Source organism: Lipotes vexillifer, unplaced genomic scaffold (assembly GCF_000442215.2).
Source record: "Lipotes vexillifer unplaced genomic scaffold, Lipotes_vexillifer_v1.1 scaffold240, whole genome shotgun sequence".
NCBI classification, from domain to species: Eukaryota; Metazoa; Chordata; class Mammalia; order Artiodactyla; family Lipotidae; genus Lipotes; species Lipotes vexillifer.
Window position 1 is genome coordinate 6,591,808 of NW_006797481.1, and position 6,821 is coordinate 6,598,628.

Here is a 6,821-nt window from a genome sequence, read left to right on the forward strand (position 1 = left end):
CAGTCCATTGCCCTACGGTTTGATGTGTACTAAGTAAGAAGTACTCATATAAAATCAATGACAGTTTTGTTGAGCAGATTCAACTTTGCCCTAAAAAGCCCCAAATAGTCCTGTGTCATAGACTAACCTGTACCAGGTTGTTCCACATATCACTAAAATTTTTCACTAGTGGCATCAGAGTGTGAGCTGTCATCTCCTTAGCTTTTATCCACGTAGCATGTGTCTCAACCATGTGATGACAGCAAAGTGGAAAACCCAAGCTAAGAAAGCCAGCATGACACTGGGGAGCCTGGCAAATAGAAGGTAGCCTTGATTAAGTGTAGTCAATCTGACTGAGTGTAGCTCATAATAGGCTGCAGCCTTTTTGCTTTTAAATTTCCTATATCATGCATTTATGGTTTGAAAACCATTGTTTGCCTCTGTACACTGTAATTTTTAGGTCTTATGAAGGAACCACTATAACTTTTAATTATGGCATCAGTACACGTTGTAATGAAAAGACTTTCCCTCTCATTCTCAAGGATACACTGAAAATCTTCCCGATGTTCCTTGGACTCCACTCTCTCTACCCTTTGCTCTGCTCTGTGCTCCAGGCTCACCTGTACAGCTGCACCAGTGGCTCCCTTGACTTCTGCTGGAGTCGGGTCCAGCCTGTGGGGAGCTCTGGCAGGAGATCTGAGAGTGGGAGGAGAATGTAGTTGGGGTGTTTATTCCCCTGACTCCCTCCCTGCCAGGTCACCATTGGCTGTCTGTCCTTCTGTTAAGGGCCATAGCTCCTGTCAGGTAGCCCTCTCCATTTGGCTTACCCCACTTTGGATTCTAGCATCTACTCTACCCCTCACCTCTGCAGGCCTAGGAGTAGTAACAGCTCTCCATAGTAGCTAGGCTCATGTAGTGGAGGTTCCTTGTCAGTTTACCTAAACCCTTCCCATACCTTTGCAAATATCCGCTTTGTTCAACTCTTTTCAAATGATGCAGTTTGAATGTTCTATCTGTTTCCTGCCAAGACCGTGACTGATACAGAAGTTAAGCACGAGGGCTGGCCATTCCTGGTCCCAAGAGTGGTATGTGTGACTGTGAGACTTGTGTCAATCATAAGCTTTACACGTGGCTTCTTCAGTGGTCTCAACAGTGTCACCATGTAAATTGAACATCAAAAGATGGGGAATATACCCAGTTCCTATAAAAAGCCGTTGTATAGCAACAGAAGAGCTCATGGTAAGTTGAAGTGGGATGACTGCAAACAAGACAATCAGCAGAAGAAAATTTTACAAAACCCTGGTGAAACCAATTTCTAATGAGATGCTGGACAGCAATATTCATTTACCTTCCTTGTGACAACCAGAGTACTTCTGTTACTGTTGCTCTTGTGACAGTAAAAATTCACTTGTGACAAGTGAATATATAGTGCCTTGTGACAGAGATACCTTACAGGGACTACAGACCCCAAATAGAACAGGAATACTTTGAATATTATCATAATCATTGACTAGTCTTTTTCAACCTACTTACACACAAGGATGAGCTTATAGGTCAACTTTAAGTAGGGTGTATCAGAATGTCTTTAGAATTTTAAAGAATGAGTAAAAGACAAGCAAATGTTTCAGAGGCTCACCTTTTCCAGTGAAATAGTGGAATTCAGACACTTAGTATGCAAATATGGACCCATGCATTTCTTCCTGGAAAGCCAAATCTGTCAAGATTACATGTTAATACAATTCTGATAGTTGCCAAAGCCCTACTGAGTCACTTCATCTCTGGATCTGTTGGGCAGAACCTGTGAGAGGAGTGGATGGGAAGTCCAGTGGGTATCCTTGACTTGGGTCAACATGGCAGTTCTTGCCCAAGTAAATATGTGCGTGTGTGTGCGTGCGCGCACACGCGCATCCGTGTGTACGTGTGTATGCACATGGTGGGGATGGTGGTATGTGTAGTTATTTTTTGCTAAGGTTTTATGGAGCCTTGCATGCAATATGAAGATTGTATTATTTGAGGAGCCCCTTTAGGCAAAATAATGAAAAATTATGAATACAAAATTAGGTATAAAGATGAATGTTTATTTAGGAAGAGGAAAAAATCATAAGAAATGTCAAATTTCTTTCTTAAACACGACAGTTATCAAATATCATGCCATACAGAGCAACAGGCAGTTAAGTAATAAACATATTGACATATCTTTGTAATACTTCTCCCTCTACATGTAAAAAAAAATTAACTAATTAATTTTTGTCTGCATCAGGCCTTCATTGTTGGGTCTTCGTTGCAGGACTTGGGCTTTCTCTAGTTGTGGCGAGCGGGGGCTACTCTTCGTTGCGGTGCACGGGCTTCTCATTGCAGTGGCTTCTCTTGTTTCGGAGCTCGGGCTCTAGGTGCGTGGGCTTCAGTACTTGTGGCACATGGGCTCAGTAGTTGTGGCTTGTGGGCTTAGTTGCTCCACGGCATGTGGGATCTTCCAGGACCAGGGCTCGAACCTGTGCCCCCTGCATCGGCAGGCGGATTCTTAACCACTGTGGCACCAGGGAAGACCCTCCCCCTACATTTTAGATGGCATGCTCTTTGATTGCCTCTTCACGTGACGACAGTTTTGTAATATTTTCTGTATAGAGAAAAGAAAAATACTTTTATCTTTATTTTAGCATAGTTTATTAAAATTTATTTTTTGTATTGCTAGCTGGAATACATAAAACAAGCAATTTCGCACAGTTACACTCACTGCTATAGTTTTGGGTCTATAAATACCAGAATTTTGATAATTTTGATTTCTCATAGTGCCTACTGAAAAATGTATGGTGAATTTATAATTATACCTGTTTCATTACCAAGTATATTTATGGTAGGAGAGAACTTAGGTTTTGACTAGATGTTGATGAGTACTGAATCCTCTGCTTCTGATTTTACATGCCTGATGGTTGGAAGATTTTTTCCATAGACCTCTGTACATTTTAAACCTTGTTTCTCTTCTAGGGCCCACACAGTTCTAGTGCTGGATGCCATGGGACACATTCTTATCACATGACCTCTGTTCTCACATCTTCACGTCATGACACTGAGTCAGCATCGTACATGGTAGCAGTGTCCCTGGAAGTCATTTTTACACTGCAGTGATAGCTAACAATAATGTAACAATAAACAGAGGTGGCAGTGAACCCCATAAATATATTCCAGAAAACCCCAAACTAAATGTATTCCTGACTCAACGTCTTCTTAGCCAGATTCTTAAAATATACTCTGTGCCACTTCAGCACTGACCTACAAGGAGGGAAGTCAAAATGAAAAGAGAGTCTTAAGATTCTGATTGAAATTTCTTTGTGCGTGTGTGTGTGTGTTTATGCGTGCACGCATGTGCGCAAATTTTACAGACATATGACCATGTGAAAAATATTAGGGCTCCTCCCAGGACTTTGAAAGCATCCCTGCAAGTGAGAGTCCTTGCAGCTTAAGCATCATTAACTTCATGGTAAATCCACTTCTGTTAATTATATTGGAAAGCTTGTCTGCTGCCTCACTCAAGCATTAAGACACTGACCCTGGATTTTATTATTAACTGGAGTTGACTTTGAGGATAAGTAGATTTTGCTACTTCCTCCCTCCCTCCCTCCCTCCCTCCCTTCCTTCCTTCCTTCCTTCCTTCCTCCCTCCCTCCCTCCCTTTTTCCCTCCTTTCCTCAAATGTAGGGGGATAATAAGTACTTCTCTTTTAAATTACTTAACTCATTCACTTTTCTTTCATTCTTTTTTTGCATTCTCTCCACGTTTTCCTCTACCCTCTCTGGACCTCCTCCTTCACCAGAAGTACACTATTTATTTTCATGTGTGTCACTGCTGCTTCCAATTACCAGTCCTATGTGATTTTGGGGTCCCATGAAAGGAGGGTCTCTTAGCATCGCCTCATGCTTGGCAAGGAGACGTTTTTGGCAGAGGGTACCTGGAGAGAGGACTTGACAGGTAGGAGGAAGCACTTTCAGGGAAACACTGACTGTCTATTAGACCAAGAGGTTTCCTGATGGCTTCAGGGAGCATAGCTGCTTCATGGTCACATGACAGCGTTGGACCGGTGCCTGTTGAGGTTGTTTTGTTTCAGAATGTGCCAGTAGCTGGATCACTTTATCTAGAGAGAGCTCAGCATGCATTTCACACTTGCCATCCTTCTCATGGTGGTTCCTTTTTAAAAATGCCCTTTTCCTTATGGCTAAGAAGGTTTTAGTAAGGTTTCCCATCACCAAGACTGTTGAGTTGTACATATTTTGTATTCATCACCATGTGTGAACAAATAAAAGACCTGCCACCAAAACAGGCTTTGAAAAATAGTGATTGGCAAAATAGCTTAGTAAAACAGTGAGAACTCTGTGGGATATTATGGCCTCTGACTGCATCGTCCAGTTGGTAGTCACTAACCACATGTGGCTATTGAGCTCTTGTTGAAGGGATAGTGTATCAGGTTAAATATATCTTGATATATTGTCTTAAATAAAATAATTGTTATAATTAATTTCACCTGTTTTCTTTTACTTTTTTTTATGCAGTTACTGGAAAAATTTAGATGATACTGTTGGTCTCTAATAGGCCATTCTGTGTGTCTGAGAGTCTATTACTGGTGTCTTACTGGCTTAATGGAAGTCTGGGGAGAGGCTGCTTTGGTTTCCCACAGGATTGGGCAGGGTTTTTAATTTTTTTAAGTTGAACAAAACTCTGAAACATAATGAATCAGAGTAGCAGGCCATTCTCTTTGTAGTAAATGGAATAATAGGGTAATGAACTCCTTTGGGGACATAAGAGGTTAAGCAACAGAACAAGTTCTCTGCTTTTAGCAAACTATTTCCCCCAAAGGTTATCTCTTATAACCCTACCTCTCCCCATCATAATTGAGCAACTGCTTTGGACGTCTTTAGCCTCGGGCTTCGTCACATTGGCATCTAGAAAGAGAATTAGTTTGCTGTCCTCTTTGAGACTACAAGCCACGCTTGGTGTACTCCACCAGGGAAAAGGAGCTGTTGGGGTCTCTAACTGCCTGTTGTTTATGCCTCCAGCATGTGGGAACGTGCATTGACTTGTCGACTTTGGTGTCATCATTACCAGTGAACATTTGTGAGAATAACTCATAGTGAGGATTGTTTATGGATAAGGGTATCCCACAAAACTCTGACAATCAGTTGGTACTGATGCTGTTAATACAATATAGTTTATGTAACCTGGATGATAGAATGAATCTGGGAAAGAAGAAAGATAAAGTCTTTCCTAGGAAAGGGGCTTGTGCCTAAATCGGTTCAATTCCCAAAGGTTGCCTAATCCCTTGAACTTTGCTTTGCTGAATTTACTTGTATGTAGTTTCCCATCCCCTTATCTAATTATATATTGTTATTTTATACATAGTAGATGCTCGATTCCGATTGATTGATTTTCAGATTCCGAGTGTGACATCAAGAAAGAATGTAGTCTTGTACTTGAGATTCAGGTTTGAAGGTTTGAGTTTGACTTGGTGGTTTTTAAATGGCTCCAATTCTTTTTTTTTTTCTTTTCCTTTTTTTTAAACATCTTCTTTGGAGTATAATTGCTTTACAATGTTGTGTTAGTTTCTGCTGTATAACAAAGTGAATCAGCTATGTGTATACATATATCCTCATATCCCCTCCCTCTTGCGTCTCCCTCCCACCCTTCCTATCCCACCCCTCTAGGTGGTCACAAAGCACCAAGATGATCTCCCTGTGCTATGCAGCTGCTTCCCACTAGCTATCTATTTTACATACGGTACTGTATATATGTCAATACTACTCTCTCACTTTGTCCCAGCTTACCCTTCCCCCTCCCCGTGTCCTCAAGTCCCTTCTCTATGTCTGCGTCTTTATTCCTGTCCTGCCCCTAGGTTCGTTAGAACCTTTTTTTTTTTTTTTAGATGCCATGTATATGTGTTAGCATACGGTATTTGTTTTTCTCTTTCTGACTTACTTCACTCTGTATGACAGACTCTAAGTCCATCCACCTCACTACAAATAACTCAATTTCATTTCTTTTTATGGCTAATATTCCATTGTATATATGTGCCACATCTTCTTTATTAAATGGATCCAATTATTTATGGTAAGAATGATGACTGCCTTGTACTAGAGGTTTCAGGGTAAACCGGACCTGTTGGCTATTTGTCTTGGAAAATAACCCAATGAAATGTATTAACAAATAATTTGATCCACACCCCCATCCCACTACCTGCAGCCCTGCCCTTGCACTGCAATCTTCTGCACATAAAACAAAATATTTCATAAAATTTCAAGCTTTTTATTATGATTTCTGGTGAGGGTACCTGCATAAATTACAATATCTTAAGTAACCATCTTTGGAAGATACAGTGGCTTCATTTCTGCTTTACCATGGCACTAAGTTTCAGAGAGATTACTTTTGTTTTTGTGCCTATCTTGGTGACCAGACTTTCTCACCAAGGGTCTGAGTAAATTTTTGTTGACTGAATGACTTCTTACGTTTTCTGTCAGTCTCCTGTGTTTGCTTATCCCAAACCATCTACAGTTCTCTTTTCCTTCATCCTTATTCATCAGGTTCAACCTCTGCAAAAAAAAAAAAGAAAAAAAAAGTTTTTCAGACTATTTCCTCCAGTTTCAACTATTCAAGGTCTTTGCCTTACCCTCCTAATTCGTACCCTGCCCAGTGGTGACCCATCCGCTCAGGGACCGTGGGCACTGACATCTGACTTTGGGATACAGGATGATGTCCAGCGGGTACACTTGTTGGCTTCGTATCCTAATCTCAAGTCAATTTATTTGTCAATAAGTCACATTCTTTTTTTTTTTTTTTTTTTTTTTTTTTTTTTGTCCT